The sequence below is a fragment of the Anopheles gambiae genome, chromosome 2 (genome assembly GCF_943734735.2).
Source record: "Anopheles gambiae chromosome 2, idAnoGambNW_F1_1, whole genome shotgun sequence".
Classification (NCBI taxonomy): Eukaryota; Metazoa; Arthropoda; class Insecta; order Diptera; family Culicidae; genus Anopheles; species Anopheles gambiae.
The window spans coordinates 31,612,048-31,639,919 of NC_064601.1; the positions used below are offsets into that span (position 1 = coordinate 31,612,048).

The following is a 27,872-nucleotide window of genomic DNA, read 5'->3' on the forward strand; positions in this document are numbered from 1 at the left end:
CGGCTCAATTTTGTTTTTTTTAATCTCAGCATATATCGAAAACAATAAAGATTTAGACAAAAACAATTTTAGATAAAAAATTTTGCAATTTTTGTCAGCAAAACGATTTTCGCTTGACAAAAATATGCACCAACAGAAGGAGGAAACAAAAAATACACAGCTGAACCAATGCTTGATGATGATTGAATGACAAGCGCATCGATAATCGAACGTCGTAGCGGAAGTAGCTAACTGTCAATCATACATTCCCATGCCTTTTGTGCTTCCGGACGATCGGATTTGTCATCAGGAGCAGTGGTACTGTCGTGTGTCTCGTGCCGAGTTGGGCGTGTAATCCTGCTTACGTTGCTCCCTTTTCTACCGAAGCACCGCAAACCTGCTACAAAGAGGAAAGCTAATGGGCGTGCGTTGTGTGCAAAAAGCGGCAATAGGGGCACATTAGATTCGCTTTTTTCCGGTGAGTCTTTTACAGCTATTGTGTGTTTAGTGTGGTTTCCGTTTTGTGGCATGATCAGTCTGTGAGCTGGACGCATAAGAGAGGCAGAGAGGGTCGATTACACGTCAAAAGGTTACTGATTTTTATCCTGCCTAAATCCCCCGGTGCTGCGGAAGAGCGTTTCGGCCTAAATTTCCTTCAGCGTTAAAGCCGATTGACAGAGGAAACGTTTTGTGCGGAAGCGGAATAATATTTACACGTGTGGTGGATGGGAGGAGGAAGTATCAATGGTCGTGCGATGATGGAAATCAATTTTCATATCAATTAATTAAATCTCGCCGATGGGATACGGCTGCCGGTTCGATCTCGTTCGACACGAAATGTAGTGTTGTTGATTTTTATTCATTTACTATTAAAACGAGTGTGGAGAAGTCCTCTTCCTTTAGCAATAGGATCAACAAGCAAGTCAATAGGAGATGAAAATAAATTAATATGAATGTGTTGTGCGCGTTACGGCGTTATATGGCACCCCAAAGGGAACGTAAAGATAATCTATATCAGGGTCAGGGGTTTTCTGGATATTAAATAAAAAGGTTTCCTTAGCAATACAATCCAAAAAAACGGAACAGCGCGCTTCCCGAAGAAAAGGGAGGTGCTTGTTTTGTATGAGATATGTGGTCAACGATTTCCAACCATCCAACTGGAAGTGCTCGTAGCAAAGGATGCGTTCGTGCTGTGTTCGGTTGGTTGAATTCTGTTGATTCGGGTTGCCTAAGCAGAGAGAGCTTGTTTGTTATTCTAAAGACGAATCCAAAAGCTCTTTCACACACGCACACGGGTACAATCGGCTAGCGTGTCCCCTTTTTCCATGTGTGAAAAGTGAATTTTCCAACCGTTAAATACGCGGAGAGGAGGACCGGCTAGCTGTAGCCGAAGACTTCATTTTCTCCGCAAACAAACATACTGTTAGCCATCGGTCACTGCTGGTTATTTATTTATACTCATCGAAGCTTTTGTTTTGCTTTTTTGCTTAGCCTTAGGAACACAGGGTGAATATGCTTTCTCAGGTTTTTTTGTCTGCTTAGTGTAATGCGTTTGGGAGGTCCGTTCACGCGTGACTGGCCACAAAGAAGGAAGGATTTTCTTCCGTTTGTTAGGAAACGGTCGTCGTGGCTCGCGTCGTGCGAGTTAAATTGGTATATGTGACTGTGCGAAATCGATTGGGCGATTGTCTTTTGATATATGATGAAGTGGGTGGTGCGGGCATATCTTTTCTTTCCTCGGGCTGATGGCATCGGAATGAAGTTATCCGATTGGCCAAGGAGGATCCAAGATTGGCATTCGATTTCAGTTCAATCTTGACGTTGTGGAAATCAACAGATGAAATGATTATTCTTGTGTGCTTTTATTAATATACTGCAATTAGGTTTTTACATTCCTAAATATTGCATTTAACAGTGCAGGAAAGGTTGAATGAATTAAAATATCCTTTCACATACTAAAAGAATCTCTTGATTGAAAAATATCCTGCATTAAAGGCGTTCACTATTATCGTTTTAAAAAGCAGTTGTTGTTGATGCTGTTCTAAGTGCGTTGCTGGCAAGCGCCAGTTTTCCTTTTCCATCCGTGATATTGATTTCCTTCCTTGATGAATGGCATTGTACTGTGAGAATGCGCTCCACCCACCGCACCAGTTGGGACGAGAGACGAGTGCGCACAGCCATATTGTTTGGACCCTTTTCTCTGGCCTGCGGGAGGAATTAAACTTGATGACACCATCCAGCCGCGGCGCTACTGCCCCCTCTCCCCCAAATGCTGCTCCGAGGAAGAAGAAGATGTGGTATGTACCCCGCCGCGTACCGGTGTCTGGACAGGATAATCTGTTCTTGGTGTGGCGCCGGCAGCCATATACTCTACGGGCTTTTATGCGGTTCGGGTCGTCGCTTCCCATTTTTTGTTTTGTTGGCATCATCTCTTCTAGCCAATAATAATGGCAATAATGTTGTGCGTCACCCAGCCTCTTCATCTGACCCTCTCGACACTCCCGGTAATCTCACCCGTACTGCGAAGGTGCAGACGAGAACGTTAACGGGCGTCATATTGTGAAATTTAATATTCAAACCCATTCTAAGGGGAGAGGGGGGACCTTGAGAGGGGGGAAGTTGCGAGAGGAGAGGTTTTTTGTGTGTGTGTTGAGGCAACTGCTAACAACCTTGCTTCCCTGGATGGTCCTCACCCGCGACCCTATGGGGGAAAATGTATTTCTTGATGGGTTTTTCCGTGTGCATATCGCATTTTCATGAGCGCGCTTTCTGTTTTCGAAAAGGTCGGTCGGTGTGTTTTAGAGCCTTGTTTTTGTTTTGTACTGTACTGTGCACTGTGTTATTTCTAACGCGTCTACCTTCGATCGGTCTTCAGGAAAGGAGCAGGGGGAAGTGCTTAAGCACACATTCCAAAACTCAAAACTGATGGTTCCATTCCAGTGATGATTGTAATTGTAAAAATGGGAATTATCCACGGGTAGTTTTTCAGCAACTGCCATTTTGCGCCCGAAAATCTTTTTCCATTTTCCACACGCAAGCATTAACTTCCTGAGCGTTTTGTGTGTGGTTTGCTGGTGCCAAATCGATCCTCCATCCCTCCGCGTTGGATTGGATATCGTTAGTTCCAGGTGAATAAATTCAATTATGCTTAGAATTCGTGCATTCTACGTGAAACGAGAGTGAGAGAGAGAGGCAGATTAACACCACAGCCTCACTTTTCTCGGATGCAATTGACTAAAATGACCCGGAGAGTTCGAGGCTGAAGAATTCTCGGGATAAAGATTAGCAGCTTGTGAGGTAGAGAGCAGAGCGTCCGTGCTTGGATCAGCGCAGATGTGGTGGTTGTCAGCAGGATGCAGTAAAAATAACGATTTTAATTTTCTCCCAACCTGGCGTGGGTTATCCGCCTGTCTCATCCTGGGTAATCGTTACCACCCCACCTGCTGCCCCCTGTCTGACGGTCGTAAAACTCGTGAAAATGGTTCAAATTTGTCTGCTTTTGGTAGTGTTTGTAGAACCTAAGCTCTTTGGTGTGCATGCAGGATACACCGCACAAAGCCACTGTGTGCAGTTAGTGCACACCATCGTAGCACACCCACCCTTCTTCCCTACTGCAGCTGGTGGTGGTGGTGGGATGGATAATTAAATCGGTCGGCTCCGCTCTAATATGTGTCATTTGGGTGGCTAAAAGCATTCCCAAATTGTTTTTACTGCCCATGACGAAATGGATGACAATTACATCAAGTCAATTGTTACGACCGTGTGCGCCATTACCGTTGGGGGGAGAGAAGCTGTTAATGGACGCTAATTCTCCAACATTGCGCCCCTCTTCTAAAGGTGAGAAACACGTAGTAGTGGGGTGGTTGTGTTTGTTTTCTTCATCGAGGTGACGAGGTTTACACTTCCGCTGGTCGTTGGTGGGCGGGTTGTGTTCTTTAGGTGTAGTGTGTGGAGCTGACGTTATGCAAGTTCAAGATTCGTTTGATTTGACTTTTTGGATATTACCACCACCTCTCGCTCCCCGGCTGGGTACAATTTATTCATAGCTAATTGATTTCCTTATTTGATTGTGCCAGGAGGACGCCTGATGGTGGTTGCATGCCAAAGAAATGGGAAGTCTTTAATGGGGGGTAGCAAGAGAGGGCAGTGATGTGAGAATGAGGTTGAGCAGCAGGTGACACAATGTTCATTCCCCTCCAAATCGTCGTCTGCATTTAATGCATTTCAATTGTTTTCTTCCCATTTCTTGCCTAAATGATAACTGCGGCGTTTGTGTGTTATTGAAATGCCCGCGCACACACACACAAACGCATTCCTTTATCGGTTTAATTGCAGCGATACAACGACTAGTGTGAAGGTCATTTGCCTTTGCGATGGAAGCGCCACACCCGGAAAAAAGAAAATGCCATATCATGTCATTGCCGCCTGCGCTCCAGCATGGGTCGGTCCCAATGTTTTCCCAACACTTGGGAAGGAGAGGACACGCGTTAGGGGGGAAACGCGGCCAGCAAGCGGCTTGAAGCAGGGAGATGTGTGAAAGCTTTATGATGGTGAACTGTCCGAGGGGGGCAGCCGTCCATGAGTGTTGCCAGGGTCGGTTAATGATCGTTTTGGCTGAATTTTCCATCCATTTTTCCAGTGCGCCGGGTTCAATCGGGGGAAGAAGTCTGGGCTGCTGTGTGCCTTCTTTGCCGCTTGGTGTGTTGTCCGCCTCCATCGCTGACCATGGAATTTGGTAGATTTTTACGTCTGAATAAGAAACACACTTACACACATAGACCCTCGGGACATAGTCGTGTGTTGGGTGAGGGATACTGCCGGCAACCGCCCCTAGATTTGCTACCTCTTACGGGCGCTGCTTCTGGTGCTCCATTCCGATGGATTAATGGGGTGTTGAAAATTTATTGCCCCGGCATCGTCAGGACGTGCGCGCGCCGTGTGGCACAGCTGTGGCAATGGCAAATTTCGGTTTCAGTTTCAGATGTTCCTCGACGGTGCCTCCTCGCATCATCCCCGGCCAGACACCTTTTTCCGGGGCTGGATATTTTTTTTCTTCTCTTCCGGAAAAACGAAGCCCCACACAGAAAGCTCTCTTCCCTGAGATCGAGTGGACGAACACAGTGTACAGGGTGTGGAATGCAATGGGGTGGTGCTGGCGGCCGGGTATCCAGGGAATGGCTCGAATCGGTGATTTATACTTTCGTGATTACAGTCTAAATGAGATCGTCTCTCGCTCCAAAAGATGGAGCAGCAGCAGCAGCAGGAGGCGCTCACCATCTTGTGTTCCACCTTTTAACGATCGGATATGGGGCAGGCGAAACGAACTATGGGATGAGAAGGAGTGGTGGTGTGTCTGTTTCTCGTGTGCTGCTGTGGGGAAACACAATCCTTCCAACTTGAGCACACGGCATCGGTTCGACAGCGATGAAAGTTTGAAAGAGTTGTTCCTCCCGGTGAGGCACAACCACCACCACCACCACCCGAAGGAAAATATGATAAAGGATTTATTAATGACAAACAGCGGCGCACCATTCACCCTCCATCTGTACCCCAAAAAAAGGTGTGTGTTGTTGCGGCGGTGGCGACGGTGGTGAGTGTGTACAATCGTCCCCTAAGCAACCATAGAGACTGATGCTGGGATGAGTGTTTAAACCCTTCAACGGTGTACGGTTTTAGATGCTTGCAAACCAGCGGCCATTTGTGCTTCACCTTTTTATTTTGCCTTTTGCTCCCCGCATATGAGCTCCTTCTTCCTATAAACAGAAACCGGCGCGCGGGTGTTTAGAGTTTCATATTTATGGGTGAGGTCGAGTGATGAAAACGATGGTGTGCTTCCTTCTAAATGTGTGGAAACTGGCCGTCCCGGATCAACATAAAGCTGTGTTGCTGTGTTGCAGAAAAAAGGGGAGAAATGCTTTGGGTGTGCTATTTTCATTGCGGGAGAGTTTTGCGCCATAGAGAGAAGGAAGCGCGTCAAGGACCTCTTCTTCCAAAAAAGCAATCCAAAAGTTTGCTGTGCGTGTGTGTGTGAGTGGGGGTGTGTAGAGACTTCTGGTTTGCTTGCCGGCAGATGGGAATGATGGCGTCGTTTGCCAGACACCTTTATCACGTTTGAAAGAGGAAAAAAAGAAGACCCCTTCCCAATGGCTTTCTTCCTTTTTCCGCGTGTTTCCCTTAATGCTAGTGGCGCTCTCCGAGTCGTCTACACCGATAGCGTGTTGGAAAATGGTTCGGGAAGGTTAATGTTTTAGAAATTATATCATCATTAGTGCAGGAGAGAGAGCGAGCGAGAGCGTGCGAAAAAGATCGTAACAGTATCGACGAGGAGAGCAGACCATGAAATGGCTAATTGTGTGTAGTTAGCGAAAATAAGACGAAACAAGCGAACGATAAATTGTCTCAAACGCGAGAGCAGTAAATGGTTTGTTGCAACTGGTAGTGATTAATTTGATGGAATCGATTTGCAATGTTGCAGTTTCGATACATACTTCTTGCGATGTATCTGATCTATCGAGCTCAAAATGATCAAAATGATACTCATATCTGGGAGTTTGTTAGCTTTATTAAGCATTTTTGCCAACATTGATTTTAATGTTTTTAGTTGCAATGACTGCTTCCGGCAATGCAGTGGGGTGAATATTACCGGTAGCATTAACATAAATAGCAGCTCATCAACAAGACTTTGTTGAAGTTGTTTTTTTCTCCCACATTATAGATTTCGGGTTTATTTTAATCTCTTTTTCCCCGGCTTTTTCTCGATGGCCGACAGCGCTCGTAATATTTCGTGGCTGATGCTGCACACCCTCAGCCTCCTCCCAGAGCGTTCTCAGAGCAGTGCATTTATCAGCAGCATATTTTACAGCTCATTAATACTTGATTAAGCAAATCCGTTTAGCGTTTGGCACCAGCACCACCACCGCCATGAACGGAACACTTCGCTCAGGGCACAGGAAAAACTTTTTCCCGGCAGAGAAGATAACGCAGGGAAAGAAAAATGAGAAGCTTCACCTCACCGGTTCTTCAACTTCAGGCGTACTGTTAGCGTCTTCCTTTTTTTCCTGCACTTTGCCATCAGCTGATCGTATGCCCTTTCTAGATTGGTTAATTTGAGCAACGGTGGAGGTTGTCCTTTTTTTGGTTGTGTCGCAAGTAAAAAACGAAAGCATTGAAAGGAAAGCACCCAAAAGCTGATGCTCTCTCTGTCCTTACAGCGACGGCGACCGATTCTACGGGTCGATCAATAGCCCTTAACCTGAGGGAATTGCAAATTGGCCATAGTTCGAAGTTCATTAAACAAATCTGTCGTCTTTCCCTTCCGACTTCATCCCGCCATAGTAGTAACCCCTCAACCAGAAGCTTGGGGCCCTGACGATGTCGTAAAAGTTGTTGAACACAATAAAAATTTATAACTTTTAATTGAATCCGGCATCGTTTGCGCGGTGTAATTTTAGAATCACCGATTGTGTGTGGAGTGTTTGAGCTCACAGTGGATTGTATAGCGTTTCATTCGACATGTAGAAGGATGGGTGGTTTTGGATGTAACTTTTTTTTGTCTTGTTACTATTACTGCCCTCTCACAATGGCCATGATTTTATTGTAAAGAGTTGAAGATTTGCTCACTGCTCGAAACGTATTGCTAAAATAATTCGATGTTTTTCGAGTGCTTTCTAATTGATTGTTGAACTCTGTTGAACAATTTTCTACGAATTAAGCTTTCCTTATTTTAATGCCGTTCTGTCAGACGACCGACAGCGCAGCACAGGCTTAGTAAACAAAGCAAAAAAGTTGGTCTTTCCTGCTTCCAGCTCTGGACGCGCTTCGCTCCAGTGGAAACTAATTTCTTCTCACTCCAAGTTGGATGTAGAACCGTCATGCTGCACACACACCGCGCAGCTCTTTCTCTGACACGACGCCACGTCTCTGCACCGGTGTCTACGTGGGTGTTTGTTGTGCTCCATTCTACAATCTCCCCATCATTTCCTTTACCACTTCCCCTGTCATGATTGAAATGCGCTTCGACCGCGTAAATCGGTTTTAATGAAAAGTAAACAAAACAGCTGTTTTTCTTTCTTCTGTCCTTTGCGTCGCCACGGGCAGCATGCCACATCAACACCCACCCCCCAGCAGAGGGCTCTCTCATGCTAGATTTGGCACTTTCCAACCATCAGCCAGTCACAACAGTCACCCACAACCTCATTTTTGCGGTGTTGGATGGATGATGGTTCGCGATAAGCCACCACCAGAGCCACCCACAGAAAGCCACCTCGCGCCTGCCAGCCAAGAGTGTGGTGGTGGTGGTGCTGTCGGTGTGAACAGTGTTGGCGGCGGCCTATCAAGTTACGAAAGGTGGCAATGTCAATGTCAGAGCAGCGCCCAGCGAGAGTTTTATTGGTATCTCTTCCCTCCGGTGCCGTTTTTGTCGGTTTGGCGTGTATTGTGGCCAACCTCTCGAATTGACCGCGATGAGATGAGAAGCTTTTCATTCGCGTCTTGGGTGCGGATTAAGCGATAACATGCCTCGCTTCTTCCCGAAACGCTCCGTTCCTCTTTTCGGAGCTTTGCAGAACGGAGGGGGGAAAAGCTTCCCGTCTATTCTAACGACAACCAGAAGCCGCCGTTACAACTCAATTTTCTTGTGCTTGTTGTTGCCTCTCCCCGTTGTACACAGCGTGCGTAGGTGGTGGTGAGGCTCTATGGGTTGGAGGTGTGTTCTTTCGGGTTGACGTTTTGTTTAATTACGTTTAGCGCGCAATGTTTTCTATATCTTCCAACGGGAGAGAGGGACGCGACAGACACTGGTAGAGGAGGTTTTCGTTTGTCTGAAGGTTCTTGTACGAAGACGTGCGGAGACGGACTCTCTGCGGGCAGGAGCTGTAAAGGACGCGACCTTCGTAATGAATTTAATCAATCACAACTTTAATGGATTTCCGTTTTTCTTATTCGGTTAGCTTTTGTTTTCGCGTGCTGTGTCTGTGTCTGTGTGTGTGTATCGACAGGCAAGACGGGAAAAAAGGACGATAAAGTTTCTTTTCCAGACTTTGCAAACGTTGGCAGAATAGCGCCTTTCTCCTCTTCGTTTCTGGGGTGTAGAGTTTCTGGGTTTTGGTTAATTTAAATTGCAAATGCGAGGAACAAGAACCCAGAATGAGTCCGGTACACTCGAGGCAGATGGGTTTGTTCGTGCGTGGCAAAGAATGGAAATGATTTCTGCAGTGCCATCGCGGCGCTATTGTGTATGAAGTGGAAAAATTGTATCTGTGCTGAATTGTAATTATTGTTTTAAAGCATGAAGAACCTTAACTAATAGAATCGTATAGCACACCGTAACTAATAGACGCGTTGGCTTCTTTTTCTCTCTTTACAGGTACGACTGGTTTCTGATTCGCCTAACTGGTAACATTTTCAACTGGTACTAAGGGTAAGATAATAATTGATATCGAACTTCTCTTCACTCGTACTTCAAGTGAGCGAATGTTGAGATCGTTAATGCATTGGGAGGAAAGCACAGTACCATGATACACGTCCTGTTGGATGTTTTTTCCTGTTTCGATTCTGCCCTGCGCAAGATCCTGGATTTATTTCCAATTCCCTTTCGCAATTCCGATAAGTGAGTTAATGGAATTACTTGTCCCATTGGTCATCAGGTCCTCCTGCTTTTTCGATGAATTCTTACTGAGCACACCAGACGGTGTAGCACAGAACGACTGATAGGATTAATACATGTTCTATAAATAAATATAAATAATTAATACTGCAATACCTTGGATGAAGTAGTTCAAAAGTCATTCGTTTGACTTAGTCGCTAGTACGCACTTCTACTCGATATGCACTTCTACTTTTTGTGATAAGCCCTCTATTGCGATGGATTATTTATTTCGTAATTGTCATTCAATAGGGGATATGTCGGATGAGCACCAATTCTGGAGGTTTTGGAAAGATTTTCCCATTCCCTGCATGTGTACCTCAATCAGAGATACGGGTAGATTCTTCGTGGCGTTTAGCTTGATCAAGACTACAACCGGAACAGGAAAGGGATGGGAAAAAATGCACACGTGAAAAAGCTTCATTTTGGACATGGATAAAGCAATAGCATACAAAACAAGCAGCAATAGTTCTCCCCCGTGTGTGTACATACCATACGGAGTAGGAAAAAATACGGCTCGTTGGCTTTCGGTAGACGATGACGAAGCACAAAGACACACACAAACACACAGGGCCACAGTACCACGCTTGGAAAAGTGTAGCAAGCTTTCTTCCTGCCTTCCCCACGAGAGTTTTCCACTAAATGCGATTTTTCTGCAATCCTCCCACACGAGAGACAGTCTGATCTGTACGCCTGAATGGGATGGAAATCGCTTCGGTGTGTTGCGCTCTCTTTCTCGTTCTAGACCTGCGTTGGGCAGCCCCACGCGGGCAACGACATACACCACGGACGCACACTCACACGATACCGATGGGGGGGACGCAAACGTCTCGTAGCCGGAAGAAGAAGGTTCACTCTATCCGCAGTCACACACCATTTACCGACCCCGGAACAAGGAACGAAGAAGACTCGTTTGTGCGCGCTCCGTTCCTAATAACGTTATAGGAAGGTTTTTGACCTCGTTTCACATTTGTTCCTTGTGCAGGCAGCGGGAGCGGTATCCTTCAGCACTCTCAGCCAGAGAGAGTGGAGCGTCATTCGGTGAGAGCGCTCTTCTCTCACTCGGCCAGTACGCCCGCTAGGGAAAATCGTACGCGGGGAACAAAAACCCGGAACTCTTTCTCTTCTTCGGTGTGCGGAATGGTTTCACTCTTCCGGTTCCGGTTGAGGCGGCGCGGGCAAGGAGACGGGAAGGACACGAGACGGGTTCGTCTGAGCGGTGTCTGGTTGGTTTTTCCGAAAGCTGTAGGTGTTCGCTGCCGTTCTGTCATTCATCATTGCAGAGTGCCGAGGCGAAGCGACAAAGACGGGGGACTCCCGAAGGCGGGGTGGGAGCGCAATGGAGGCAAACTCTCTACTCTCTGCAAGCGTCCCAGACGCTGGGCAAAGTCCTTTGTGGGCCACAGCTGGTTGTGACGCTTTTCCTCTCTTGCAGCGTTCCGGTGGTTTGAGGGGTAATAAATGGAACCGACAAAAAAGGGAAAACAGAAGCTTTTGCATTGGTGCTGGGAATTTCAGAAGGTGGAATGCGGAAGATGGTATGCACCACCGCCACCGCACAGGAACTACCCCAAAGTCGCCTCGGGAGCGAACAAGGACGTCGCGCGCTACTAGCTGTCAGATGCCATTTGTAATTACGGTGCCTCATAAGAATTTAGTTTATTAGATTGTTTCAGTGTCATATATGTCGCCGTATGCGATGGACAGGAGAGAGGAAGCCTGTGGGGGACAGAGGACGTGCAGCTGGAGCATATTTGGTTAGCTGCTGTTAGGTCCTAGCAGGTCAATGCTTTGCCGTGAAATAACAAATCTGATCTGTCATGCAAAAAGCAATAGCATGAAATTGAAATATGTCAGTCATTAGTATTGAAAACAGCACCACTTTCTTGCAATGATCATAGACTAGACTATGTTTTCGTCTGTCTCATGCTAGAGGAGATTGTATGTAATTTTGAACAGAGTGAAATTATTTAGATGTCGAGTTCCCTTCTTAATATTTAATGCTCTTATTACTTCATCTATCGGGTTCAACAAAATTCGTACAATCATCTAGCCAAATATTTATGATACAACCTAAACTTGGCATGCATTGCGAAGACTCTCTTACTAAATCTTGCCCCCTTTCATGCACCTTGCAAGGATCTCCTCCCCTCACGTCAAAGGAAACCTGCGCTCAAACAAAGCGAATGTCCGCCTGGGTCCGTTCGGGGCGTGTTCGTGCGTTTTATATAGGAAGCTGCCTGTGTCCGCCGCATCAACGACACCATCTCACACCTGCCATGGCGATCGGTGTAATAGCGAAGACACGGTATAGGAAACTTTACTTTCAATAACATCGTCATCAGCACACTCCCCACACACACCGTACTCAATAATCGTTATTGTCTTCGCCGGATGTCGTTCGTTGGTTCGTGGTTGGTGTGTGCGACAGTGTTGGATCGACACGTCCTTTTAGGTTGGGATTTTTGGTCCAAAAAAGAGAAAGGAAATCCTTGATCATTCGTATAGTGCCATGCGAAAATCATTCAACGAAATCCCTCCTGCTATACCTGCCCTCTGCCGCTCTTTGTCCGACGGGCACGCGTGGCGATAAATTCGCCATCGACGACGTCAAGACCAGGTTTTTGGCTTCCGATGTGCGCCAAGAAGAAGTACTCGTTCCTTCGTTCTGTACCGGGGTATGTTATATCCTTCCATCTTTGTTATTACTATTAAACTCCTCGGTACGCGTCGTGTGTGTGTTGTGTGGTTAGCACTGTTACACCTGTCCTGCCATATCCACGCTACTACCGTGTGTCGTTATCGGACTGTTGATCCTTTATGGTGCCTGATCGCACTCAATTCTTGGAACATGCGTCTCGGGCAGAGGCTGGCTGGCTGTGAGTTGTCGGAGAGGATGTACGTGTTTCGATCTCTCGTCGTTTCGTCTGGGGCGACGTTACACCATCGTCGTCTCGTATCATATCTATTTGCTATGGAAAGTGATGTTTGTCTCCCAGGATATTGTTGGCATTTTTCTCTCTTTTGGTATGTGTTTGTTTGTTACGCTATTTTTATGCGTACATCGACAGAGGGAATATTGCGCTTGGATAGATGATTGGTAGCGGAAATTATGGTGGTACGTGTGTGACGTTTCGGAGGAACATCTGCACGTTTGAAAGAAAGACGTAGTTATCACATCACTTCGGAATGTTTGTTCATACATATCTATCTTCATATATTTCTCAAAAAGGTGGTCGACATAATATCGAAAGTAAGAGGAAGTTGCTCCTTTCATTAGTATGGTACATCGAATGATAATGATTTCAAACTTTTTCATTATTGTTCACGTGCAACGAAGACTTTCGAACGTAGGAGATGAAAAGGATTTAACGACGACGCTCTTTGCGGAGCACTTTAGTGTTCTATTAGCGACTTCGAAACCCGAAGGTGATAGATTACGCGGTCCTATATGACAGGATACGCCGTTACGAAAAGAAGAAGAAACACGAAGAAGGAACTATCGATGAAAATTTCCAAAACTTTCCATAAGTGGTTTGGAAGGATCACTCTCTTATTCTCGGCAAGGGCAAAGGCATTTATATGAGAAAATGCACTTTGTGCTTAACTTAAATGATATTTGCCCACTTTTTACCCGGTTTTTCTGGATTCGATTCCACGGTTTACCTTTTCCTTCATATTTTTCCCATTAAACAACGCACTCTTGCCCGAAGCATTGTGATGCCATGAAATGAACCGCGCGGACAGAAGCCGCCAAGCCGCCAATGGAAAGCCAAGTGTCAAGGGGGCAGGTATTTAGAATGAATGGCAGAAACGTGTGTGCGTGTTTGTCTGGGAGCGTTCAAGAGCTGTGTTGTGTGGTATTTTGGAATGTTTCGGTACTCTTACCACAACCAACTGCTACAGCGAAAGCGAGAGAGAAGTGCCATTACCCTTCGAACTTGCGCCCGTCGGCCAGAATGGCAAAAAGCGAGAGCCGACCCGATGCACAGGAGGACGCGGAAGCTGAGAAGGATAAACTTTTCCCCGCCGGTGAGTCGCGCGCGGGTGTAACGGCCGCAACTTCTCCAACCCTTTTTTCAACAGCACGCCGGCGAAAAGTCTCATAAATAATACCACATCACACTTTACCTTCCGTCTTCTGCTGCAGCTAGAGGAGAGGGAGTATTCCAGAAGATGGGGGAAATGCGTGCCCTTCCCCTTGTATCCGGTGTGAGCTTTTTTGCGGTTATCGTGTAGTGGCCTTTCCTTTAAATGAACCGTACCCGGCACTCCTCGTTTGCAAATTCAGGTTTTGTGTGCTTTTTTTTCTTCTTTGCTCACACGAATTCCGCTTGTTGCAAAACTCAGCGTTAGAGAGCGGTAGGGACACCATCAAAAAAACACCAACACCGCACAGAGAATTGGAGGTAAGAGGACAACGACGCGCTTTGTACTCCGCACAGGGACACCGGTGCCCGGTTGTGTGAGGCTGTTCTTGTTGCGCGTGCAACGAGGACGTGCGGTAGCGCAGCGGCGGCATGCCTTTGCGTTGTGATAATGAAAATGAACTGGAAAGTGAAGCGGTAAAACACTCCCAAAAGGATGCTAACTTCTCGAGTGTGCTTCACCGCCGTGCTGGCAAGAATGGAGGTGTGGAGCAAATGGGAAGGAAGGCAGAAAGGGGGTGCATTATGCTGGTGAGATATTTGCTCCATGGGTGTGCTCTAGGACCGGCAGAGAAACACTTCACTCACCTCTTACCAAACTGAGTGAGGCGTTTGTAGCACTGTTTTGTGTACACCAGCAGCATTGACTGAAGGGGGGAAGAAAGCATCAACACCGATTTCTTCCATCCCCAGTGCGCACTGGCTTCACTCACAGTTGAAGTTTGGACTTGTTATCGTGGGCTATATAAAATGCCGTACAACGGGAAAAAGGAGGATGAGCGCGTGTGCGGCCCGGCGGGTCCTTTAAGCTTTCCAAAGACAAAGGAGCAACGCTGCGCTTGGTTAAAACATTCAACGGTGTGTGGAGTACCACGTCGAGGGTAAAAGTAGTTTGTTATCACATTTTAATAACGTCAACCAACAATTCATCTCTACCCACCCAGCACGCTGCCGTCTTCGTTCATCTGGTCCCTTCTGGTTGAGTCGAGTGTACCGTCCGAAGTATAGTAGTTCAACACCCAGGAACAAGAGTGGAACAACCACCAGCACCAAGCGCAATGGCATGACAACCGCTCATAAACGTCGAAATATTGTAAGACATTAAGTGTAGGATCTTCTCTTCTGGATGCTTGACTACTTCCTCTCTCTTTTTTATAGCGTTGCATTTTGTCTCGTGCTGGCAGTGCTAGATATGATGCAAGATAGATAAATTTAATCTTTTTAAGGAGAGTTTGAACTTGTCTTTCCTGTGCGCGCTCTGTTTCGCTTTGGAGTGAGAGGTGGCTGAAATGTGTGTGGGATGTAAGATCCGCTCGGGTGCGATAAATTTTGCCCCAAACTGCTGCTGTTGCAGTTGCACTCTGTCCTAATGTATCTGTGAAATGCAAAGGTGAATGTGGGCGCGCGCGTTCGTTCACGATCCGTGATGGTGGTATGCGCCTGCAAGGTATGCAATTGCTGGGTGGAAAGTTGTAGCTAATGAAGGTGCATCTCTCGCCATTGAGCGTGTGCTGTTTCAACTACCACTAGAAATAGCGGCTTGGATGATGGCGGCTCGGCTGCTATGTGTGGTGCCTCGTTAGTGGAAAATCAAATTTAATTAGCACACTACGATATTATCACGTGATACGATAGAGGGTGAATGTATTATTAAATGTTTTACGCTTCAGTAGTGAGTCACGTGACATGTTGGTTGATAAAATTTTGTAGAATCGATTAAGTTTGAACCCCACAGCGCCGTAGGAACGAACGCCGGTTTTCATTTATTAATGTATTCATGAAGGGACCATCACCTTAATGTGATATGTGCGGTATATAGTGTGTTGACTAAGCGACGAACGTCCCGTGGCGTGTAAAGGGTTAAGCGTCTATTTGAAAAGTTTTCAACCAGGTTTGGTTTAGAATTTTTAATTTTTGAACGCATTTTAAACATTTTTCTTCTTTCTTCTGGCACGTTTTAAGCTGGAAAGCAGTATAATGGGGAGCACACAAAAATGTCTCAATCGATATGTCGTACAAATCATTCCCCAATCATCCCCTGTGTCGGTGCCCAATTCCGTGCGGTTGTAAATTTTACAACCTGGCTCTGTGGCGGGTTGTGTGTCACGTTGCATTCCGGTCGGGCTTCTCCGAGTGTGTGTCTGCGTCGCGAATTTCAATGAAGTGCAAATGATTGCACCACAAATCCTGCAGCGAGCCAGCGAGGCGAGGTTTAGTTTATGATACCTGTGGAAATGATCTTTTGACAGGAAAAGGGAGAGACAGTGCGCGCCGTCCCCGGAGTTGTGTAAAAGCGCTTGTCCCGCTGCTGCTTATCGAAAGCGCATCCCGAGTTTTATGACATTCCCACAGACCCGCAGACGAAGACCGACGGGGCTTGACCATGGGTATCCTTTTTGTCTCTCTCTCGAGCCTCTGCTTTCCCTTGTCCACGTGGTTGGGTCGAGGAGAAGTTTCACGTTTTTGAATCATGCATTTTTTGAGTTATTGAGCGTCGTACGCAAATAAAATAAATTTATACCTTTTACGTTTTCCCGCGCGGTCTTCTTCCCCGGGAGCCTGTGGCTCTGGTGGTGGTGGTTCTGTGTGGTTCTTTGACGCTGAGCATGGAAAACTCGTGCCGAAAAAGAGCTTTCTGCGGAGAGCGCCTCGTGTGTGTGTGGTGTGTATGTGTGATGAAGCGTGTACGGTTGCAAAAGCAAAAGCGACTAACCCGATTCTTCACAACGTTGTGTGGATTTTTCACTCGCCCATGCGGTTATGAATATTTAAGCAAGAGTTTCGGTTCGCACGACCGCGGTGTTTCGGCTGTTGACTGAGATTTTGTATATTACGGAAGCGTAGCAAGTGCGTTTGGAACACGATTGGAAAAAGAACTGTTGTTACCTTCTCGCCATTGGTGTTGATGGGATGATGGTACTTTGCATTCCGCTGTGCGCCACATGTGTTTTGGGCATGTTGTGGATGTGATGAATATTTTTAAAGAATTTAGCGCCTGTTGGGAGGATAGAGCATTTCCAACGGGTGCTAATAATGAACAACACATTAACGCGGGTGGTTGAACTTGTCGTGTATAATAAATGATGTTGAATTAAGGTTTCAATTTTCATTTAGTTGTTGACACTGTTAGTTGATTTCGATTGTTATGAGGATATAAATAGCTTTCGTTATTTTTAGATGCCATTTTTCGTTGTTTGCCGATCCAACACCAATTTGTTGTACCTGTTCCAAAAACGAAAGAAACATTCCACTTCTCTCTGCTGTGCACGTACAATAATCAAAATTCCTTTTCCCTTCTCATCATGCTAATCAAACACTACGTTTGCGTATCACCATCATCATCCACTCGTTATCGGTACACGATCGAATGCACTTGAATGATGTACATTATGCGACCGGCAAGTGGGAGTCGTGTCTTGCTGCTGGCACACCTTTTCTCCGCCCTGCTATTTGAAAAGAAAGTCAACGATATTGTGAAACGCCACGCGGAAAATAATCATGCTAATAAGAACATTGTCCTGTGGCCGGGCGTATTTGCATTTGTATTTCATGCTTCCGCCGTTCCTCCACGCTTGTGCTTCACTTCTACTAGTCCATCATCCCCTCTCGGGTTGATATTGAAGCTACAGCAGAAGAGACACGTATTCGATTGGAATGTGGACGTGGCTGAAATTTTCCTCGTTTCCGATCGATTGTGTCGTCACTGCGTGGGGACGAGGTTGATGGAATATAGCGAAGGGGGAGAGGAGCCGGATTGGGATTTAGATTGTTGATTTTGCGCTCATCAGCGTTCGCCCTTATACCGTATTCGAACCGTGGTGAAGGGGGAGTGTGTTTTCGCTCCCCCTCTGGAATGGAATGGGTCTTTGCCCCCCTGATTAGAATACACCCCACCAAGACACCGACCAGAGCCATGGGGATATTGTGTGGTTTTTGTGGTTGGGCGGCGGCGGCGGTAGGAGACACGTTTGTTTACCTATCCATTGAAACGAAGCTACAGAAATTCGCTTAAAGCTAAGGATTGCCCGGTGTGTTCAGGTGTCAGAGCTCCAGAGAGCTCTGAAGGAGAGAAGACGTCATCCTGTCTTCTACCACCGCGCGCCACGACTGTGTCAGGTATGTTTACCGAAGTCGTTTGTGCCGCCGGTAGAAACCCCGGTGGGTGGTGGGATCAGTGTGTCGGGGGAGAAGTGGTGGAGTGAGGCGAAAGTAATAAAGATAATACGGCAAAATCAACTCATCTTCCCTTTTCTGCGCGCTGCGTCAGAAAGACTCACTCGATGCTGTGGGTGGTGGTGCTGGTAGTTGTACACAATTTGTTTCAATGAAAGGAAGTTGTTGTGTGCTGTTCGTGTTCAATTTTCTTCTGCCTTTCCTCGATCTCGGGGCAAGCGTGTTATAGCTTTAGCACGGAACCATCGGTCCAGCACGTTCCCTGAGCCCGAGATCAATTGGAAAAGAGGGAGCAAACGTGGCGATACTTTGATGGTGCCAGTCGAGATTTAATTTACTGTGGCCGCCCCCTTTCCACCCGGTCATCGTCTCAGGCGCGCTTCTCAAGGACGGCTTGTTGTGGGGGACAGGCGAAGAAAATGCCTGGTCGCGCTGGGAGTATACGGAGCTGCTGGGAGGTTTGGAAAACATACGAAGCCCGGCAATAGTGATATATTGTCTTTAACAGAGAGAGAGAGAGAGAGAGCGGTTTGTAATAAATTATCGACACCATTATCGGACCCCAGGTCTGTACTCTCTAATACCGCGCAGGAGAAGAAGTAACTAAACAATCCGTCCCGAGATTGTAACGGGTATCGAATGGGAACGTGTGTCGCTATCGTCGGACAAAAGCGGCTAGCAATTGACACCAAGCGGGGAGGAGGAGTGTGTAGAGGATAGATTGGTAGCTGAAATACGACGTAAATAGGGCCGGCGGGAAAATAATTAAAGCTACTCCTCGGGTGAAGTATGTTTACTTTTAATCGGTAACGGCTTCTCCCCTATGCCATCGATTGGGGCGATTGACAAAGCGAAACAATGGAAAGTCGAAGCTCTTTGATCGATTATAGAACTCCAGGGTGTGGATTGGGTGCAAGAGAGAGTGCCGACAGAAAGGGACATTCGCTTCCCTTGCCAAAGAACCTGCTGCTGGTAGAGCCAGCCAGCCAGCAGCGGTGTCAATATTGACAGAAACGCCAGCATAGTGTGAAGTTTCCTTCCCTGATTCAATTTCATTCGCCGCGGGGCCCGTCCCTGGGGGCCATCGTCCTTGTGCTTTAGTGTACTATAAATAGAGAGAGCGCATGGGAACGGCTACAATGAACTCTCCCTGTCATAATTGATGATTACGTTAGGATAGTGAACAATTTCTCTCTTCCATTCAATTATATGCACAAGACAAGGTGGGAAAAACTCACATTGAAATTACAGTAAAAGAGTGAATGCACTTGCTTTGGCGCGGTAATATTTTCATTCTCGCTTCCTCCATTCCCCGGTGCATCGCCGTTTTGTGTGTATGATAATGAATGCGCTTCTTCAGTTTTGCAAAACCGCACTGGCGCGCGCGCGCTGTTCATATCTGTGGCAGCATGAGCCTGATGATGGGGTGTGTAGTTGTGCGGTGTGGCGCGCACTGCCCATTTGCATTTTGATTTAAATATTATTCAATCGTCACCTCATCTCGTGCGCGTTCGTGCAAGAGTCCGCCTTCTATCGCTGGGCGGAGAGAAGCTGCGGGGCGAAGTTAATGCAACCCAGCAGGCAGCAGGGGCAGGCACCAAGAGAGAGAGAGAGAGAGAGAGAGAGAGAGAGAGTGGAACAAATTACGTTTACCCGGCAATAGTTTTTGCTGTATGATGTCGCCGCGGAACGAGCTGGGTGGGTGTGAGTGTTTGCGTGTGAGTGTGCAGCAAACGTGCTCCCCTTAAACAGTGCCATTTGAATTCATCAACTGAATCACCGGGCGTCTCCTTTTTGCCTTGCTTTTCGTCACTTCTCGCCGGGCTGCTGTTTCCAGTCTCCATCGATGCAGAAAAATGTAAACCTTTTTTAATCTTTGCCTTGTTTTTTTTTTTCCTATTCCCAAGGAGAAAAGAGAGAGGTAGAGAGATAGAAAAAGAGGATGGATGCTGTTTTCCTCCGCTTGCCGAGGTTAAAGAGCTCACAATTGTGGTATGAAAATGTCGTCCTGTAAAGATAGTGGTATAGCTCTGAAAAGCCACTAATACCACCGATCTGATGGGGGTGTTGCGGTAGTATGCCGGTGGAAGGGATAATGTTGCTCGTTTAAATGCACACCAGGATCCCCACCCGGAGACACGACCGAGAGATAAAGGCGATATTGCGCGTGTGGTGGGAGAAAGTTACATGACGATGATGCGTCGTCGTTTGGGGGACGGGGAAATCAAACAGGAAATGTGTACTCTCTACGAGCATTTTTGTCGCCATCGGATAAACCGCAAACGGACAAACGATTTTGACGGCGATGGTGGTGAACACACATCCATCCGTGAAGTGCGCGATCGTGTCTCGGTACACGGCTACGTTTTGTGACGGTGCCATCAAATTAAATGCACATTAAAATGAAACCATTTACATTCGCCTGCTGCGCTGCGCAGTGCTTTGTTTTGCTTCCCGTATCTCCAGTGTTAGTGTTGATAGTGGGCAGAAGTACAGATTATCCACATAAAAAGGGAGATTATACGAAGAATAATTTTGCTTTATAGTGATTTTTAGTTGTGGTTCTACATAGAAAAGAGAAGAAAAAAGCTGTCGAGTCGATTACCATTTAACGTAACATAATTTTGTCCGGAACGAATCATATTATGTTGTGTTTAACACATCCACATAATACCACAAAGTTACAAAACCTCATTACATGCACTTCACCGCTTATGCGTTCATGGTTGATTATTCTGCTCTCTACCCTGTTGCAACAGAACAACGCCCTTCGTTACCGCAGCGTCTGTTGCAGTGATGCAGCAAAGTCAATGCAATACAAAAAAAAAACACAAAGCCACTTTTTAAACTGTCCCTGTACTGTCACCTCCTTGGTCCTGCCCTGCCGACGCTTCTTCCATCAACAAAGCGTACCGAAGCCAGGGGTTACTCCTTTCTGTCAAGATCATATTTTTCCTCTCCTACACACAAGCGCTATGTATGCGGTGTGTCGTCGCGCAGTTTTTGAAACAGGCTCGTTGAAACCGAAAAGAACACGATCATCGTGTGTCATACGTCTTTAGCGCACCCGGTTTCGTCAGCGGGCGGCGAAGCGTTGGGGACTCGAAAGTTGATATTTCTGGTTTGTCAGCGACGACGTGGTTTATAGTGAGGCTTTGTCGGCAGTCGCTGCGTCGACCCGGCACCCAAGACAAAGTTTAATATATTTATGAAGTTATGCTTTCCATCCTTTGCAGCGATTCTTTTCGGTGGTCGGCATTTTTTTCCGCGAGACAGACCCACGAAAACTACACCCCACACACACAGCCCAACCCGGCCGCTTGTCACACTGACGTTGCACCTCGCTGTCCTTTTACGACGACCTCATAGCCCAGCAAACAGAGGGTCGTCTGTTTGTGTCGCATTTTGTGTGTGATGGTTTATGTTTTAAAAATTTTGCTCACGCGCTTTCACGCAAACATGGGCATAGGAGGAGGATGCAAAAGGAGGAATACGACAGGCACAGGACCAAGTTCTCGTTTTTTTGTGTGGTTTTGTTATAACTCGTTTACATTTTTTTCTGTTACTATCTTCTGGGTGGTGGCGGCGGCTTACAGTTGATGTGAAGACTTCGCATGTCGTCGCCTCTCCGCACACCCGGGTGGACGGACGAACGGTTGGTTTCATGAGAAACTTGTTTCAAGTGGATTTGCGTGAATGATTTGTGCTCTGGTGTTGTCTGCGTGCGCTGTGTACTAGGGGTTTTAACTGTTTTATCCTTAAACGATCACGCAACGTTTGAAAACCCATATACTTAACTCCCTCGTTTCGATGCGTTTTTACTGTCTGCACAAACTTGAAGCTCTGAATATCAACAATAGCTTGTGATCTGTTGTCATCGAATTCAACAAGCGACAACAAGTAACGTGTGCTTTCCAACTCTAAAAGAGGCACTTTTTGAACACGCAGACATGTTTCTGGCAGTGATGGGTTTTTTTTGTGTGTGTTGCCTCGTTGTTTATTGAAGAATGTGTGATGTTTGCAAATGCATCATGTTTTTGAAACTCGTTCGCTCGTCGAATTGTCATGACTCACGTCGTTGACACAGGAAACTGCAGTAGTAGCAGTAGCAGCAAATGCAAACTTTTCTGCACTTCAATACACATCTGTCTGTCAGACGCTTCTTGTCTGTCGTGAAGAGTCACTGTGTCTCGACGCCCAATGCGCGTGTTCAGTTGCTTCCTGAAAGAGTACCAGGATAAAAACTAACACAAGCCTGCTTGAGCACAGCACAAATCGGTATATAGGAAAAGCTTAGTAATCTTATTTCAATCAAGCTGAACAGGGGATACGCTCTCTTCGTTTCGTGACGTGCAGTCGCTTTCGATTTGTGTGCATCTTTTGTTATCAAATCTAGCCATACCGGTAACAGGCGGAGAGTCCGTTGGAAGTGATTTTCAACTATAAAACTTTTTCCTGCTCAGGCAGTTTCTGCACTCCGGATCAACTGAACACACACCAATTGAAGCGAGTAAATACTAGGAAAGATCGCTTGGATGGCAGAACAGAATTTTGTTGTAGTGCCTGCAATGAATGAACGGCTAAGGATGTTTATTCCGATAGCTGCCATTCAAAGCTATCGTCCGTTAACATCGTCAGACGATAATCTGGACGGGCGTCGCTCAAACAATAACACACTACTCTTGATTGCATTTTAAGCTTATTCAATGACTTCTACCGTTTCCTGTTGTTGTGGAAACGTGTGCAGCAGTAGTGTTGGCGAACTTTCGTTTTGCTGTATCTAGAATTGGGAGAAGACGAAATGGTGTCGACGAACTAAAATGTATACTTCCTGGAAGTCGTCTCTTCCTGGTTTGTTTCTTTGTGTGCATTGAACTGATTTTATTAATCAACTACTTTCTCAAGCGTGGTTATCTTATATAATGTGTAGTCGAGCATATGTGTGTGTATGGCATTCTCTATTCCTGGAAGAGTTCCGCTTCATCCTGAAGCATCCACAGGGACACTCTCCTTGCTCCAAGGCACAGAAAATCTGATGCCACTGTGTGGCGTCGTAGCATCCCATCGAAGGCAACACGTTACACTTTCCCTCTGACTGGTTTTATCGTGTGAAAATGGTTCGCCTTCTGCTCCAGTTTGCTCCAACACTCTCACGCCACAAATCCCAAGCTGGTTTTACAGTCAGCATCTTCCCGTTTCGCAGCACGTCTTGGCGTCTGTTGCGACTGATGTCCGGGGAGGGGTAACACTCCTTTCACTCAGCTTTATTCTAATCGAAATCAACGAGGAGTGAAAATGATGAGATTGAACGAGAAATGGTCGATCATAGGATCATCGAGAGCTATAGAGAAATCTCGGGAGTTTCTTTACTGCATTAGAATCGTTTTGTGTGCAGAGAGAACAAAAAAGAAGAAGTTGCTCCAATGTGAAGAAGTGCAGAATGAAAGCAGCTTGCTTGGAAAAGCGTAACGGGGCGTGTTACCATTGACGAACGGCAAACGAACCCAGTAGTTCGTTCTAGCTGTGTGTCCCGGGGCACATCTTCTCTGCAACAAGTCCTAGTCCGCATAGATTCGTTGCGTCGCCCCCCTCTGTGAGATAAAACTTTCCCCAGCAGCCACAAGTGTAATGCACGCGCTCTGCGCGCGGAATCGTTATTTTACACTGTGGTTAGTTTTCGGTTACGTTCTTCTGCGGCTGCTTCCTGTGCACTTCTCAACACTACCCGCTGTCTTGTCTAGTTCCCTTTGGCGCCGCACCATAACGGGGAGTGAAAGATGGCACTAAAACTCACGATGATGACTATCATTTTCGTGTTAGTTTGCTGTTGCAGCTTCTTCTTTGGTCTCGCTCTCTGCTATTCTCGTCTTGGCGGCGTGCTCTGTACTCTCGGTGCCAATCATACGGGTTTGTAGCCCCACGTGTCGTCACAATGGTTGGCACACAGAAGTTGGAGCTCACATTTCATAAAAGAAAATCGTCTCTCGAAAGCTGCCATTGTGACAATATGGTGCTTTGGTGTGTAAGTGTGTGTGTGTGTGTGTGTGCGCACCTCACGCAACATGGTTGGGCAGAGTGTTAACTTTTTGAAGAAGAACCTTAAGAGTAACTTGATGGTAAGGGCAGAGACGGGTATTCTTGTTGGAGAGTGAAAAATGTGTCTCCTACAGTGTGTCTGTGTGCCTTCGGTAGCATCGAGTCACTCGCGGTGTGTGATGCCTTCTAAGAGATGTGTGCGCTGGTAGAGTTTGAAGATGGCGGGAACATCTTGTCTATCCCCCGTGCAAGTGCAGTGGTAAGTTCTTCACACGTTCTGGAAGCAACAGGATTCCTTTTTTTCCAAAACGACATTGATGATGATTTTTATGGCACATAACATATTCATTTTCATGCTTTTCTCTCTCAACAGTGCTCCAACCAAGTTACGCGTGGTGGAATCGTAGTTGATGAATTGTTCAGTTTTTCTTCCGTTGGGAAAATTATGATGAAAAAATCAGACACTTTCTGTGCTGATCCCTAGGTCTGGCTGGCTCTCTGGGGTTTAATTGGTTGAAATACCTTCATTCCGTTCTATATTGAATCGTATGTGTGGGAAGCTTTAAAGCCCAACATAAAAGTTTTCATTTGCTATTCCACCCTTGTTGAAAAGCAGAAAATAAGCGCCAGCATTCGAATAGGGAATGATACGATACTTAATTTCCCATTTTCGTCGAACACATTGCTGTCGGTGGCTAAACTGTGTGTTGGGGAAGGATGGTTGTGATGCTTGGTTTGTTTAGCGGCAAAGTAGCTCCTTTCGATTGTGGAAGCTTGGTTTATACTACCAAAAAGAAACTAAAACCTGCAAACGGGGTAAACGATTTTATCGGTTTCGTTGCTCCCCGAAAAATCCGATAACCGCACCAGAAATACTACAGCAGTCACCACCACCACACACACAGTAAAGCCCGGGGCTTGGTTTGGTTGGGTTTTGGTGCATTTCCCTCTGCCATTTGATGGTTCGTTTCAGACGGAAGACAACGACCAAGCGGGTCTCGCATTCAATGCTTAGGCGAACACAAAAACCGATGGTATGAGTTTACTACCAGCCCCGTGAAGAGAATGAAGAAATGGTGTGGAAATGGGGAATAGTGAGCGGGCGTTTTAAAAGACCTCGTTAAAAATGCATAGCATGAGTTTAAAATATTTAAATAGCTGCTACAGCATTTACACCTTCTGCCGATTGCTTTCGGGTTTCCATTTCAGGTCACACTCCGACCCTCCTCCCACCCCCACTCCGCTTGCAAAATGCATGCACCTAAAATGCCAGGTGGAATGAGATTTTCTTTACGATTTTCTCCAATTTCTTCGGACTCTGTCGCAGAGAAAGAAGAAAAGAAAAATAATATTGTCTGGTTTGCATCGCAGAAAGGAAAAACACCGTACACCCAACATCCTTCTCCATCCTTCGGAAAAAGGTAAAGATGGTTTGGCGGAGTTGAAAGCGGTGCGACGCTTCTCCGTTGTTGACTTGAGTTGCAGCAGCCGGAAGCTAGGTAGCTGGTTGGTTGGCTTGGGGGGATGGCGTGATGGTGCCTGAGTGGCAAAAGCAAAAGATCAGGTGCTTAATGCGCTCGACGAGAATTTAAAATAATATTTATCCATTCCTTTCCGCTTGTTTTCTTCGCTGGAGGAGCAGCACAGAGTATCCATACCGTCAAGTCCTTTCTTTGCTTGATTTCCATTTCCGTTTGTGCCGGGGTGGTTTTGGCGAACTGCACAAGAATACTGTTCTGCAGCTTCGTGGTGCCATTCCTTTCTTTGTTGGCGGGAACATGAAGGTGTGCGCTGTACGAGCAAACAACTTCTCAAGTAGGATTCAAAACCTGTGTGTTGTGTACCTACTGCGGACGGACGAAAGCGCTTTCGGTTTTTGGGAAAGAAGGAATGCAAAGAGGAAAAATCATTGCTGCAAAGATACAGGGAAAGCTTTTGCTGCCATTTTGCACTGGGAAGCAGCGAATGGTGGTGTTGTGGTGGTTGGTTGTACACTCATTTACCTGCAGGGCGTGCTTGTAGTGAAATGAACAAAATAAGATGCGCCCCAAGCACCATTTATTTACGGGCCAACCCACACTCCCCTCAGCTCGAATGTCCTTTTTATCCTACCGTAACGGTGCAACCGTAATCAGATTTCGAAATCGTTTAATTTTGAGCTTAGCGAAAAATTAACCCACCGTTTTGCAGTGCTGGTTGTGCTGTTCGCCTCGTTTGGCCATTCGCTTTGTGCGAGCTTAAGTGTACACACTTGTAGTTTGTCGTTTGTTTTGCTTTCGGTTTTATCGAACTGCTACTACTACTACGTTGTCTGTAATGATTTTCTTGTGTTGTGCTTTGTGACGGTTATGCTTCAGGGGCACAGCACTGTTGCTTGTCGCTGGTAAGGCTTCGGTGGGATTAAACAGCAATGCCCTCGATAGAATTAGACAAAAATGGATTTTCTTTGCTGCTCAATGTCTTCATTTCATTTAAAATGCGATGCTGCAGAATATATTTTCTTTACACATTGCACACATATCATCTTTTGCAGTTGATTCTGCAGAAATAGATTGAAATTGCATCCTTTGTTAGCTTTTATTTATACACGTAAGCATTTTCTCTGGCGCATCTTCACACGAAAGCTGCCTGATGGAGGAAAAAGGATGCTATCGTGTGTTTGTTTTGTTGTGCCAATGGTATTACTTCAGAGTTCCATTCCCTCCTTCAAGCTGCACACTCAAGGAATTGCGTCCATTATTTTGGCTGAGTCATTTTCCGGATCGGTTTTCGAGAGCGGCGAATGGATTGCAATAGAAGCAGCATAAACTAACTTATAAAGAAAATAAAAGCGAACGATGCTCTTCGTTTCGAGTGTGTGTACGTACCGATCGACCTGCGAAAAGTAACGGAAGTCAGTATGTTGTGCTCTCTCCGCGTCTGGTGTACATCTGTCGTTTGGCTCTGCTTCCTTAAAAACCTTTGTGCAGTTGTGCTATGCTTTGCCGTTGCTCTTCCGATAGAGTTTTATTTCTGTCTGTTGCATTTTTGTGAAGCATAAAGGTGTTTGTGTTGCTGTGTGTGCGCACGGGTGGGAGGGAAGCGACTTGTGATCGAAAGGGATGAAGCGTTCCAGACACATAAAAAAGAGGCACTGGTGGTGTGCATGCCGCTGAAGGTGACAGTTTTCCAGATCCAATTTGCTGTTGGGTAGTTTCCTGCCCGCTTTGCTCGGTTTGTGTCACCGATGTTTTGTCCCAAGCAAGAGCGTGTTGAAGGAAATGTAATAGCATGAAGAACATCAAACATTTTCATTGATAGAACATTAAAGTAGAATTTAATCGTCTTCCTACGTTTAAATAGTGGTTACATCTCGCTTTTGATGTTGCGACATCTCCTCTGAGTTAAAGACACAAACAAGAAATAGTTCGTTGTGCGTAACATAAACGTCTGTATTTGGTTGTCGTTTTTCAGGACATTCGACGTTATTAATAATCCATCTATTCTTTGTCATAAGCCATAAGGAGTGCTACGGAGAAATATTCCGATATTTATTATTTTAATAATAACCATATTCTCGATCGAAGCATCGCAAGCAGGTTCGTCTTCGCTAAAAGTAACAAAGAAAGGCAGCAAGATGGCGTTGCCGCCATGTCTTACACAGGGTATCTCTTAACCTTAATGACAGTATGGCGTGACAATGCAGCTGCGAGACGAAAAGCTCCACATTCGGACAGTCAAGCTGATTTGAAGTCATAGGAAGTTTGCACGATTCGATTTCGCGTCTTTTCCTTTTCTGGGTTAACATTCCCCGCATCGCGAAAGTCCCTAAACGCTCGTCCCTTCCATCGAGCTGGCGTTTGTTCTGAAGCAGTTTATTTTAATCTGACTGTCTCGACTTTTAGCGCCTAGTG

At 46.1% G+C, this 27,872-nt stretch overlaps 1 protein-coding gene across 2 annotated transcripts in view; it reads left to right on the forward strand.

Moving 5' to 3' along the window:
• LOC3290737 (headcase protein) overlaps window positions 1-27,872 on the forward strand; it is a 126,979-nt gene that overhangs the window by 75,415 nt on the left and 23,692 nt on the right. The window lies entirely within an intron of this gene.